Raw genomic sequence first — 13,273 nt, 5'->3', positions numbered from 1 at the left:
AGAGAGAGAGGAAGGAAGGAAGGAAGAAAGAAAGAAAGAAGGAAGGAAGGAAGGAAAAGAAAAGAAAGAAAGGGACTGGGGATGTGGCTCAGTGGTAAAGCATCCCTGGGTTCAATCCCCAGTAACAAAAACAAAAATTAAGCCAAAGAGAGAGGTCTCAGAACAAACCAACCTTGTTGACACCGCAGTCTTGGACTTCTGGTCTCCAGAATGGTGAGAGAATAAGCTTCAATGCAGTGTTATGGCAGCCTGACTAAATCAAACTAATATTCTCAACAACAGCTCCCGATTTCATCCAGAGAAAAAGCCAAAGTTCTCACTTAATCGTGTAAACTAAAATAAATGAATACATACATAAACTTACCAGACGGTGAGTCTATCGTTTGGAAACTCATTGTTTCAGCAAATCAGAAGGTTGAAGAATTACCATTGTTAATGGAAACTAGATTAACAAAGTCTTTGTTACAACAGGAAAAAGAAAATCTAGCATTGGAAGGAAATTTTGCCATCAGTAAATATTAACTTTAATGATTGTCATATAGAGTATGAAGTAGAAGATACTAAAATCACTATTTTAGCACCTTGCTTGGTGCTAAAAATCTAAAAAAGTGAGAAATTTACTAATTTTTCATCAAAAAAATTTTGTTTTGTACTCACACGTGGTCTTAATGCCCCCACTGCTAGACCTTCTAACTTCATCTGTATCACAAAAAATAAAGTTGGCATTAGTGATCCTGTTTAAGTAAGATGTATCCCACAGCTTCTAGTGTGGTTCAGTATGATTGTTATATTTAGTTGTTTTTTCATAGACTTAGTATGAAAATAACTTTTTTATCTTTTGATAAAAGCAACAAATTTATAGTTTTCTATATTTTATAATTTTGTTCATAAAAATACTCATAAGTTGAACCTCTGGTAACTATTTTTTAAATAGGTAATCTTTATTTTCAGTATTAACTTTTCTGAAAGAAAATGTTAGCTTTTTATATGTTGTCTGCTTTTATTAAAAATAACATTATTTACAAAAAAAAAATGATTGTCATATAAATTAAAATCTCATCTCAGGAAGTCTAGGCAATTTGGACGCCCTCCTTTCTGATTGCTCTGTCCTTCCATGGACATCATGGAAACAATTTTTTTTAGTACCTTATAGTTATACATAATAACAGGGTTCATTTTGACATATTCATAAATGCATATGACACAGTTTTCTCCATCATGGAAATAATTCTTAAGCTCTTTGTCGACAAGACAAGACCATGCAAATCTCCTCGGTCATTAGAACTGGTTATCTATGCTAGGTTGAGAGCTAAAATACAGCAACACATGCAATTACCTGATGATTTATTGCTGAAGGATCATAAACCTCTAGGCGGTTGCACTGTTTCCACTGAGATGTCAAAACTGCTGATGGAAGTTGGGAAAGCTGGTTGGCTTCTGTCCAGGGCAGGCAGCTGGTATTCCATCCAGGAAATTAGCTGGTTCTTATAATTGATACTGTAGGTGCCAATGAAGAAAGAGCCAAGACAGATTTAAATGAGCAGAGCGTGAGAGGTATGGTGAAGCAAAGGAGAGCTGGTTTGGGTGAAGGGCCTCCTTGAAGATATAGGGATGCCTTCTAGATCTTGTGTACCTGCTAGCTAAGTCACCAGGGATGTTGTAACAAGTTTCCACAGTCTGGGTAGGTAGCTTAAATAACAAGCTTATTTTTTCACCATTCTGGAAGCTGGAAGTTCAGGATTGATTGATCTTCAGCAGGATTGGTTTCTTCTGAGGCCTCTCTCCTGGGTTTGCAGAGGGCCATCTTCTCTCTGCGTCCTCACAGAGTCCTTCCTCTGTGTGTGCACACCCTTGCTGTCTCTCTGTGTGTCCTGGTTTCCTCTTCTTACAAGGAGACCTGTCAGATTGGAGTAGGGGGCCTCCCTAATGGCTTCACTTCAACTCACTCTCTTTGTTATCGTTCCTACATCTCAATCGAGTCGCATTCTGAGATGCTGGGGTTTGGACTTCAACACATGAACTTTCAGGGTTGCTCTCCCAGCTGCTGTGAGTGTTGGTTGCTACAGTGACTCACAACTTTTGCCTTCTCCAGAAAATGGATCTTGGCTAACCTGGGGCACCTTGCCTTGGAGGTTAACCATTCTTCAGCAGCCTGTAACCAAGGCTCCCTGGCTCTATGCTACCCAGGCTGGTCCTCTTGCCTCAGGGTGAGACTGACACTGTGGTGCTATTCCTGCTCCTAAGTTCACTGTGGGATCATGCTAAGACTAGATTCCCAGGTGAAAATCACCTCTTTGCTCAGTTTCTACCTCTGTCCCATCCAGCCTGCCTTCTCCCAGGAGCTGTACCCCACCAAAATCATGTGCATCTGAATCCCTGTCTCAGGTTCTACTTCTAGGGAACTTGACTTCAAACAATGTTACTTTAGAACTCCTTTAGGATTCTCTTTTTTCTTTTTAAATGTAAAGACCACTTCTCGAAGTGAACCTGTAGAAACATTTCAAACATTTCAGACAACTCCTTTGTCCCAGAGCTGTGCTAAAAGGGACGTAAGACAGACCTAAACATAGGCTAAGACTCAAGGACTAACCAATAGCCTTAACACTTTTCCAAGACCTGTTTAGCATAATTTTTTTTCAATAACCCTGGTACTTTTCCAAGATCTGATTAACATAAATTTCAATCAATGGCCATTTAACATAAATTTCCATCAGCGCCCCTATCCCGTCGCTGTAAACTCATAAACTAATACACTTAAATGGCAATTGCCCTGTCAGGTCCCCTTTCCCCTCTGTGGGAGATCTGTCTCTTTTCTTCTCACTTGAATAAATCCTACTGTTTTCCCCTTCCTTGTCCATGGATTTCATTCTTTAAATTTGTGAAACAAGAACCTGAAAAGAAGTCACTGGCAGACAGCTGGGGTCTGGCCCACCTTTGAGAGCTACTGAGTGCTAATAGGTAGTAGTGGAGAAGAATCTGGCGTGGCTGCAACTCTCAGAGCTAATGCCAGCAGGCATCCCTCTGTTGTGATTTTGTGCTAACACTAAAATGGGTTTTCTCTGCTGTAGAAGCCTGCAACTCAGGCGGACACTCCACCTCCACTCCTACCCCTTACCCCACAAGCAGAAGAGAGAAGCTGGTTTCTCCTGGAACTCTTGTTTCAGTACCCGAGAGACGGAGCTACATCTGCAGTCCTTTTTATGTTTTAATTTAGAACCAGGTCTTGCTAAATTGCTAAGGCTGGCCTTGACTTTATGATCCTCCTGCCCAAGTCTCCCAAGTCACCGGGCTTACAGGAATGCACCACTGTGCCTAGTGAATAATTTTAATTTTACCCCTAGAATCTAAGAACAGAAGGTGAAACGTTATTCTGTCATTATATTTTGTCTCCTCTCTCTTTGAAATAGCCCTCAACTCTCTGCCATCCTCTCTATTCCTATAAGCACTGTCTTCACTCAGGACATTGTCAACTAAAGCCTGGAGAAAACACCACGACCTGTTTTCCTGCCTTTATTTATACAGGGTGCCTTTACGTAATACTATTAGGATCATATTTTGTTCTGACTTAAAACCTTCTACCATATTAGTCTATTTTCTTTTGCTGGAACAAGATCTAAGGCTTGACACTTTGTAAAGAAAATAGAACTTTTAAAAAATTTTCTATTTGTTCTTTTTAGTTCTATATGACAGTAGAATGTATTTTGACATATCAAACATACATGGAGTATAACTTCCCATTTTTTGTGGCTGTACACAATGTGGAGTTAAACTGGTGGTGTATTCATATATGAACATAGGAAAGTTAGGGCAGATTCATTCTACTGTTTTTCTTATTCTCATACCCCTCCCTTCCATTAATTCCCCTTTGACTAATCCAGTGAACTTCTATTTCCTTCCCTTACTGTGAGTTAGCAACCACATATCAGAGAGAACATTCGACCTTTGGTTTTTTTGGGATTGGCTTATTTCACTTAGCATGATAGTCATCAGTTCTATCCATTTACTAGCAAATGCCATAATTTCATTCTTCTTTATGGCTAAATATTATTCCATTGTGTGTATGTGTGTGTGTGTGTATATATATATCACATTTTCTTTATCCATTCATCTGTTGAAGGGCACCTAGGTTGGTTCTATAACTCAGCTATTGTGAATTGAGCTGCTATAAACATTGATGTGGCCCTGTCACTATAGTATGCTGATTTTAAGTTCTTTGGGTATATGCTGAGGAGTGGGATAACTAGGTCAAAGGGTAGTTCCATTCCAAGTCTTCTGAGGAATTTCCATTCTTCTTTCCAGAGTGGTTGCACCAATTTTTAATCCCACCAGCAATGTATGAGTGTGCCTTTTCCCCCACATTCTCACCAACATTTATTGTTATTTGAACTCTTTCTTTAATATTTATTTTTTAGTTGTATCTATGTTATGCTCGAATTCGGGACCCCCAAAAGACCACCAGAGACCAAGATCAATGTAAGCAGTAAAGAGTTTGTTTATTGCGAGCTACCTCGGTCCTCCGTGCACACAGCATCTGGTGACACTGAGAGGCCCCAAGCCCAGGGTTTGCAGCAGGGGAAGGTAGGGACTTCACATACATCATAGCATCTCTTAGCAAATCATCACACACCACGGGAAAATCATAAAACAACTCTAAAACATGATTAGCACATTCACTGGTGAGAACAAGTTGGGTAGAGATGATTGGTTAGTACAAGAGGGGGATTCGTTTGAACTGATTGGTTTAAACCACGAGGGGAGTACTGCTGATCTACGTGGTTTCCCAACATGTTATCAACCACCATAAACTACTGGGAGGGTCATCTAGCATCCCAGGTATTTCTCTGTTTCATGCTGATTGGTGGCTGCTAGGGGGTTGCTATGGGTCAGGGACACCTGGTGCAGCAGATCTCTCCTGTTATTTGTAGATAAACAACTCAGCAGGGTTGGAATGTGCCTTGGAGTGCTCTGTGGGTTTTTCCAAGGACAAAGGTCATGCCCCTTCCTTGGACAGTCTTTGCTCTGAGGTAGAGACTGGTTTTTCAGCTGGACACAATACCTTTATTTTATTTATGTATTTTTATGTGGTGCTGAGGATCGAACCCAGGGCCTCGCACACATTAGGCAAGCACTCTACCACTGTGCCACAACCCCAGCCCCAGTTACTTGTATTCTTGATAATTGCCATTCTAACTGGAGTGAGATGAAATCTCAATGTACTTGTAATTTGCATTTCTTTAATTGCTAGAGATGTTGAACCTTTTTTCATATATTTGTTGACAAATTGTACTTCTTCTTCTGTGAAGTGTCTGTTCAGTTCCTTTGTCCATTTATTGAGGGTTTTTGTTATTGTTGTTGTTGTTTTTTGGTGTTAACGTTTTTGAGTTCCTTATATATCCTGGAGATTGATGCTCTATCTGAGGTGCGTGTGGTAAAGATTTTCTCCCATTCTGCAGGTTCTCTCTTCACATCCTTGATTGTTTCCTTTGCTAAGAAAAAGCTTTTTAGTTTGATTCCTCCCCATTTATTGATGCTTGATATTGCTTCTTGAGCTTTAGGAGACTTGTTGAGGAATTTGGTTTGTAAATGACATGATAGAGATTTGGGCCTCCTTTTTCTTCTAGGAGGTACAGGGTCTCTGGTCTAATGCCTAGGTCTTTGACCCAGTTTGAGTTGAGTTTTGTGCAGGGTAAGAGATAGGGGTCTAATTTCATTTTGCTACATGTGGATTTCCAGTTTTCCCATCACCATTTGTTGAAGAGGCCACCTTTTCTCCAGTGTATGTTTATGGCACCTTTGTCTAGTATGAGATAACTGTGTTTATGTGGAAGAAAACAGGTTTTTGAGCTCACAGCTTTGGAGGATGAACGTCCAAGATTGGGCAGCACCATTGGTTTGGCCTCTGGTGATGGCCTTGTAGTGGATAGCATCACAGTGGCAGGAGTGTATGAGAAAGGGAGAGACCATATGATAAGATAGGAAGCCAGAGAGAAGCCCATAACCTTATATAATATCCTCCGGGTACAAGTCAAATTCTAATTCCCTTGTATGGTAGACTGAATTTGAAATATCCTCATGTATATAATGAAGAATTTGTGTATATATTTTGCTAAAGAAGTCTTCCATACTCTTTTTAAAAAGTGTCCTATAGGGGTCTGTCTTTAACCCTAAACATGTCCTATTCAACATGTTTATCAATGAATAAACATGTTAAATTAAAACATGGAAAAATGTTTATTAAACTATAAAAAGACTCAAAGCTTGAAGGAATAGTTCGTACACTGGATGGTACCATCAGGCTTTGCAGCAATCTCCGTGAGCAGGAATGGAAGACTGCACATGGAAAATCACTTAACAGGAATATGTGAAAAGGCCTATATTCAGATTCACCTACTCAATTATTTAAGTCTTATTAGTCTTCAGTCCACCAGTCCTTTCTATTAGGAAGCACAAATAAATGGTCCTGCTGTTTTTGCTCCTTCATCCCTATTTCTGATACCCCATTTTGGCAGTCATACCCTACTCAAGATCCTCCCTTCAGGATTTGGAGGAGGAGGTTCAGAGAAACTAGGCCAAAACAAAACAAAACAAAAACCCACATGTGAGGCAAGTGGTCAACCACTGAGCCATATCCCCAACCACCTGGGTGAGTTTCATAATATCCTTTGTCCCTCTCCTAATTTCCATCATTTTTCTCCTCACCAGGAGCCACACTAATCCTCATTTCAGAGTCTATCTGTAGGTAAATGAGCAAGAAAGTCCTCTTCTATGAAGGACTCAAAGTTTTGATTTTACTTTATTTTTTTTTCTTGAAGAAATAAACCACCTAAACGAGCGTATTGGTTTCAAAGATACTAGTTAATAAACCCAAAAAGGAAAAACTAAATCATTACTAAAAGCGCATGAAAGAATACAAAAAGAAAAAGAAAATGGAGGCAGACATCATGGGCCAGCAATGCTTTATTAAGCACCAGAGGGGCACATCTTTGGGGAGAAAATGGTGGTGGGCCACCACAGGGTCTGGGTTTTATAGGGCCTTAGCAGAGCCAGGTCATGGGAGGAGTTTGGGGGCTGGGGTGGGGGGTGGGGGCAGGTAGAGTAACAGGAAGGTAATTTCCTTGGGGCCTATTTTCCAAATCCTTCATTCCAGACTCTGTATAATGAGTTGAGGTGACATCATCATGGCTGGCTATTTCCTGCTGAGAAGGGGTGGAGTAGGGGATCCCCTCTCAGAGATCTAGAAGAGGATAAGGAGGTACTTTAGGCTCCTATAAGAGGCCAGTCCAATTTTTGGTTGTGGCTTGAGGGATTATAGACGGAGGGAACTTTGACATCACTGTGGGTGATTCCTTCCTTACGGGGGCTCAGGAGAGTCACGTTGTGAATGAAGGAGGAGAATGGCTTTTGCATGCTCTTGGGAAGTGTCCTGGGCTAGATGGGTCACCTTGTCAAGAAGTTGCTTCTGTATAAAGTTAACAAAGCAGGGGGGAAATGTTATTACAAGAAAAAATGATTATTAGAAGAGTTAAAGAGGGAGAAGCCAGAAGTTCACCATTTTAGGAATGGGCTAATTCTCATCTCTGCTGTTCCATCTGGTCCTGTGGTATTTATTTATCCCTAACCAGTCCTGATTGAGTGACATGAAAGCAACATTCTTCCCTGAGGAAGAGGTAGAGGCCACCTTATTCTGCAGTTAGGAGATCTAGGCCCCCAGATTTTTGCAGGATGACAGAGACATCAGGAATCCAATTGATTTTATAAAGTCAGTACTGAATTGGCGAGCTGTTGGATATCCTTAATAACCTTTTTTAAAAAATATTTATCTGTTTTTTTAGTTTTCGGCAGACATAATTCCGAGACATAACATCTCTGTTTGTTTGTGGTGCTGAGGATTGAACCCGGGCCGCACGCATGCCAGGCAAGCGTGCTACCGCTTGAGCCACATCCCCAGCCCATCTTTAATAACCTTTACCGGCTTTTTATAGCGGTGAGGAGAGGTTCCCAATCTTGCTACTCCTATGCCAATCCTGGCAGACATCTCAAGTCCTGTGAGTAAAGGAGTAAACAAAGGGCTCTCTTGTGTCTGGTGTGTGCTGTTATTGGGATAGGCAAACTTTTGGTTGTTAGGTAAAATGTCAATTTGAGGAGTCAGGAAGACCAAGGTACAGAGGCCAGTCCAATTTTTGGAAGGCAAGGGGTAAACATGAGCCTTACAAAGAGAAAAATGCCTCAGAATTTGGGGGACACTAGGGCTGTGGGGCTCACACAGTGTACATCTTAAGCTCAACTAAAAGAACTAGTATCTTTTTAAAAAATATTTATTATTCAGTTGTAGATGAACACACAGTATCTTTATTTTCATGTGGTGCTGAGAATCGAACCCAGTACCTCACACATGCAAGGCAAGCACTTTACCACTGAGCTACAGCCTCAGTCCCTCTTTTTTTTTTTAATGCCCAGTTATGGCTGTACTTTGGTTATAACTGTTTTTGTTAGGTGTTCAGGACCAAGCTGGTGAAATTGATCTTGTTCCAATCTATTGTTAAGAGTCAACTGAGTTCCCTAAGGGGGTCACTCTTGGAGAACTTAAGAAGCCTCTTAGCTCTTTTAGTGCCGTCTTCCAGGATGGGTCAGGTCTCCTTGACCATGTGGCTTTCCTTGGAAGCATCAGGGATGTCTCCCTTCTCCAATGACCCTCCTCTTTTTTGCAGCATGTGTACTGGTTGATTTTCTGTTCTTTGGGGCTCATGGATCCCCTTGATCAGGAGGTCATGTGGCCCGGAGTTGCAACCCCTTAGTGAAGTTTCCTTGTTTCCTGGGCTCAAGCTGACTCAGAGGGCAAGAGTCAAATATTGGCTATTTTCTTCCTCAGTCCTTTTACTTCCTTAAACTTTAATCTCTAAGCCTTGGTCTTAAACATTCATCAAGCCAGTTTCATCAGTCTTAAAGTAAAAGTACTGGATTTTGACTTTAATATCTATAACTTTACAGTCCTCCATACCTTCTATGTAATGGGGGTCACTATTAGTACTGGAAGTTAGGGTTACATCCTGTCTGCCTATATTTGATGGCCTACTATCTCCAATTAGCTCAGGTTGTTATAGTGAAAGCTGTACTTCTTTAAGGCACTAACAGACAACAGTTAACGTTTATAAGGAGAATACAAAATGAAATTAACAGGAATAAAAACACATTGAGTTTGTATGATAACTATGAACTAAGAAACATAATTTTTATAATCTTAAACCTTAGTTATACATCTCCTGTTTATTTTGAGATCACAGCAATCTTTTAAAAATATTTTTTAGTTGTTGATGGACCTTTATTTTATTTATTTGTATGTGGTGCTGAGAATCGAAACCTGAGCTTCATGCATGCCAAGCCAAGTGTACTACCATTGAGCCACAACCCAAGCCCTTTTTTCTCCTCCTCCTCCTCCTTCTTCTTCTTTTAATATTTTTTAGTTGTTGATGGACCTTTATTTTATTTATTTGAGATCACAGTAATCTTTGTAACAAAAAATTTATCCTTTAAACATAACTTCAAATGAGATTAAATCTAGCCTACTTTTAAATTATCTTAATATGGAGTAAGGCAAGAGGCAGAGTCTTAACTCAGGTGAGGTAGAGCTCTTGGCAAATCTAAAGTAAAGTGTTTTATTTCTGAAGCTGATCTTTGCCTCTTTCTTAAATGCCATTGTATTAAATTTATATACATTGTTTCCTGAGTCTATATGAATGTTAGCTAACACAATATAGTCTTACATCTGAAACATGAATCAAACAAAAGCAAAGAGATCTTTTTAATTCCTTTTGTGGGAAAGTGGCAAAATGTTTTTATGTTTCACAATATGACCTTTAAACAGATCAGACTCTCATTATCTTTTAAAAATACATTTAATTTTCTACTTCAGTGTAAAAAGTAACATAAAATTTTACATATATCTTATTGATAACAGGTCCAGTTACAGAACATTAAATGATATAAATAAATCACAAATAAAATTTGTTAATTTTGTAAGTCTAAAATCACCGTACAGACAACTTTAGTTTGGAGAACACCAGCTTGATCAAATGCTCTTATAAACCACCTACTTAAAAGACTTGTTTACCTGGAAGATCTGAACACATTTAATATACAAAGAAGATGGTAATAGCACCACAATTACATTGATGTTTTTGTATTAACCAAGTTTAGCTTTTAAAGAAAAATTTAGACGCTGTAATGTAGTGTAATACTCTAAAATAACAGTTGTTGTTTAACCCCAGAGTTGTATAAACCCTAATTTCCTTTAAGACCAATTGCTCTAACATATTAAACTTAGTTTATACCAGTGCATTAATATTTGACCTTAGGGAAAAGCCTTGAATAGCTTTAATTGACTATGCTAATTATCTACATGGCCAATTTAGTTACACACACTTTTGAAATTTACCTTTCACGAACTCTTTTGTAACTTGGTTAGGCATTCTACAACTTTACCACACAAAGAGTTTCTCACCCAGAACATTTTTTTTCCTTTGACTTTCCATACCAAAATATATTTCTATACCTAGAACCTTCTTATTATTCCACTTTAATAAGATGAAATACTTTTATATCATTTACAGAACTTTAACTGAAACACAGCTAAAACTTTTGGACTCTTTGCACATAGAATTACACCTGTTAGAACTTTAATCTTAGTAAGCTTTGAAGTTTTCAGTGAAGACACAGACAAAGCAATCTTAAACCATTTTCCATTTAACAATTTATGAAAAAAACACATAATGTTTAAGTATATTACCCTATGGAATTCAAGAAGTCAAGAGTACTTATTTATATATATTTAGCAGTTAGCACTTTAACTTTGTAAATTAATCAGATGTCTCTAACAAGCACATTTATGATTAATCATTTTATAGAAATAAACATTTAATAGAAATTAACATTCTATTGTCTGACCACCTAGAAAAACTTGTGAGTTAGTAATTTTAAAGACGTCTTTATTCTTATCTGTTCACCTAATTTACCCAAATGAAAGTACATGAAAGAGAATACAAAAAGAAAAAGGAAAATGGAGGCCGACCCCCATGGACCAGCGATGCTTTGTTCAGCACCAGAGGGGCACACCTTTTGGGGGAAAGTGGCAGTGGGCCACCTCAGAGTCTGGATTTTACAGGGCCCTAGCAGAGCCAGCTCATGGGAGGAGTTAGTTACATTCAATGGGCCCTTTTGGTGGGCAGGGCCAGGTCATGAAAGGAGTTTGGGGGCTGGAGTGGAAGGACAGGTAGGGTAACAGGAAGGAAGTTTTCTTGGGGCCTCTTTTCCATATCCTTCAATTACTTTTTGCTCATGGTAATGGGGAATCTAGAAAATGCTACGGTAAGTCTTTGAGATGTGGAACCATCAAGTTCTATCAAAATTTCAGTTGAGATTATTAGATTTGACGTGAACTTCCCTCAGAAGACTAAGGGTTCTGCAAAGATTTGTTGGTTTGCAGACCACTTCCATTCATGGTCACAGGATGGCTACTGATGACTCCATGCTCAGATCTGGTGTGGTCTACTGTACTTTTTACCTCAGCTAGAAGCATGTTAATGGAATTATTTGCTTCGAGTTCCCTAGGCAAGCCTTTCGTTGGCTGAAAACTAGAAAAGTGGTCTATATTTTTGTGGAACACTCTATCCAGTTACTGCTGAAAATATGACTTGCCTTGTTTTTAGCAGAATCAGAGTTATCTGGAAGCATTTCCAGTAGATTGAGGTTGCTCATTTTCTTCTTTATCAGAAAACAATGGACCACTGGGAGCAAAATGGTGAGGAACCTTGGCTGTCACATCTTTATGTTTAAGGGAGGCCGAAGGTGATGGCTGGTGGAACAAAGACCAGAAGGAAGATCCAGTCAAGGTTGGGGATCAGCAATGAACCGAATTCTCTGGAGGGCCCGAAGCAGGAGGTGACACGAATAAAGTAGAAAAGGAAGATGTTCCCTCAGAGATAGTTGGAAATTTGTCCACAGAAATTTTTTTTCCCCCTGAGGGAGTTGATATAGCATCTGCATCCCAGAGATTGGAAACTTCTGCTTGTCCTTCTGACAACCAAGTAGTTGAAGAAATAATGGAAGGAGGTACTGTTGGCAAAAGTGGCTTTGGATCCTCATCATAAAATAGTATCGAGTCTTCTGTTGATTTCCAAGCATGTATCTTGAGTAGTAGAATCTCCTGGGACCACACAGAGCCAGCAGGTAACTAACTGCACGTCTTGATGCTGCTCTTATTTTAATCCTGCTTTTTTTTTTTTTTTTTTTTGCTACATAGTCTTGCCACCTTAAAAAGCTGGTGCTGGAATTATTGTTGTAGGACAGATGAACACGCTGTTGGTGAATTACCTGTACCAGGTAATCCTTTAGGAAATGTCATGGAGTAGGAGGTTCATAGTCTAGTCTGCCATGCCACCTCCCTCTTTATACAGTCTCTATCTGTTCATCCATTAGCAATGTTATGACTTGCTTAGAGTTTTCCCAGATATGATAACCTTGATCTTTTCCAGCTTCATCTATGTGTTGAAAGTCTTTTAATATTTGAAGATTACAGAACCCCTCTCTGCAATGATGAATAACTTTCTTTGATTCATTTTTTTTTAAAGAGAGAGAGATAATTTTTTTTTAATATTTATTTTTCAGTTTTCGGCGGACACAACATCTTTGTTTGTATGTGGTACTGAGGATCGAACCCGGGCCTCACGCATGCCAGGCATGTGCGCTACCGCTTGAGCCATATCCCCAGCCCTTTGATCCATTCTTGATGAGATAATCTGCTAGGGTAAGGGATTTATACACGTGGCACCAGTTCTTCCCACGGTCACGGAGTCTCTGCCATAGCATATTCATAAACCCCGAGAGAGAAATTGTGTTGAAAGTCAAATCACTGGTATTCAACATCAGAGGACTAGAGGGACCCCAAGAATCACGAGAACTTGCTTCCCTGACTCTTATTTCAGCATCTGAGTAATTTTTCACGAAGCTTTTCTCTTGCCTCCTGAATGCCATAGGTAGGACACGTTGGAAGGTGAAAAGGGGCATGAGAGCCATGGAACAGGAATTTATGTTACTGGTTTATAAAACTCTTGACAGGTAGTTCTGCTGCTCCCAAATACAAATGATTAATCTCCATGTTGATAAAGTATCAATTTCCTGATGGAATGTGCCAGCCATGGCCCAGGGCCTTTTCCCCCTGCTCAAATTCAAACCCTCTGAATTTTACTTTAATCTGAATTTCATCCTTTGGATGCCTAAA

General features: G+C 39.5%; 1 pseudogene; it reads right to left on the bottom strand.

The window, feature by feature from the left end:
• Nucleotides 1–11,416: 11,416 nt before the first annotated feature.
• LOC143394857 (ENTH domain-containing protein 1 pseudogene) lies at nt 11,417–13,026 on the bottom strand (annotated as a pseudogene).
• Between the last annotated feature and the right edge of the window lie 247 nt (nt 13,027–13,273).

The sequence above is a fragment of the Callospermophilus lateralis genome, chromosome 3 (assembly GCF_048772815.1).
Source record: "Callospermophilus lateralis isolate mCalLat2 chromosome 3, mCalLat2.hap1, whole genome shotgun sequence".
NCBI classification, from domain to species: domain Eukaryota; kingdom Metazoa; phylum Chordata; class Mammalia; order Rodentia; family Sciuridae; genus Callospermophilus; species Callospermophilus lateralis.
The sequence above is the reverse complement of the archived record's forward strand: the minus strand, read 5'-3'. Positions and strand labels throughout refer to the sequence as shown.